The following is a 1,256-nucleotide window of genomic DNA, read 5'->3' on the forward strand; positions in this document are numbered from 1 at the left end:
CTTTCTTTCTTTCTTTCTTTCTTTCTTTCTTTCTTTCTTTCTTTCTTCCTTTCCTTTCCTTTCCTTTCCTTTCAAGATTTTATTTATTTATTTGAGAGAGAGAGCACACAGGAGTAGGGTTGGGGGGGGCAGAGGGAGAGGAAGAAGCAGACTCCCTGCTGAGCAGAGAACAAGACACGGGGCTCAATCCCAGGACCCTGAGATCATGACCTGAACCAAAGGCAGACGTTTAACCAACTGAGCCACCCAGGCACGCCTTCACCTTGACTTTCCAAATCTGTATTTCCATTGTCAACAAGATTAGTTTAGATTCATCTGTTTCATCATTCCTAAGGATGAAATTGGTTGTAGGAAATAATTATAGGAAGTTAATTTTTCATTAAGAGCTAGTGGAGAATAACACATTTAAATATGCTGGGATTTAAAGGCAGTTTGTAAATGATTTTCCTAGAAATCAAATTATACATACAATGTTTGTAATATATATCTTTAACTGTAAGCTGAACGGATGACTTTTAGCACTGGCCCTGTCCCTTCCTAGCTGTGAGCTGCTTACTGAAACTTTCTGTACCTTTTCCTCACATATAAAAATGGAGATACGATATTAGTTACTTCATAGGATTGGTGAGAGAATTAAATGAGATAATATGAGTTTGAAAACCACATGCTTAGTTCATAATAAGGGCTCAATGGCTATTATAAATTTTATGGTTAATAAGTTCAAATGATTGATGAAGTATGATTGAGGCTTTGGAATATGTCCTTTTGGTCTTGTTCTTTCCAATTGCATTTTACTTAGTGCATAATGTAGCCATCATATTTGTACTATATTTCAATCTATGCCATAAAATATTACATATTTTGTTTGGGGATTAAAGCAGTACTTCCAACTGTTAAAATTACTCAACTTCTTTTTTTTTAAAGATTTTTTATTTATTTGAGAAAGAGAGAACGAGAGAGAGAGAGAGAGCATATGGGGGGGAGAGTCAGAGAGAGAAGCAGACTCCCTGCTGAGCAGGGAGCCCAATGTGGGACTCAATTCTGGGACTCCAGGATCATGACCTGAGCCGAAGGCAGTCGCTCAACCAGCTGAGCCACCCAGGCGCCCAAGATTAGTCAACTTCTTTATGATGAGAGAAAATGAAAGGAAATAATGCCTCTTGAACAAATATATTGTCCTCTTTCTTTCTTCTTTCTTTCCCCTCCCTCCCTTCCTTCCTTCCTTCCTTCCTTCCTTCCTTCCTTCCTTCCTTCCT

The sequence above is a fragment of the Neomonachus schauinslandi genome, chromosome 8, assembly GCF_002201575.2.
Source record: "Neomonachus schauinslandi chromosome 8, ASM220157v2, whole genome shotgun sequence".
In the NCBI taxonomy this organism is placed as follows: Eukaryota; Metazoa; Chordata; class Mammalia; order Carnivora; family Phocidae; genus Neomonachus; species Neomonachus schauinslandi.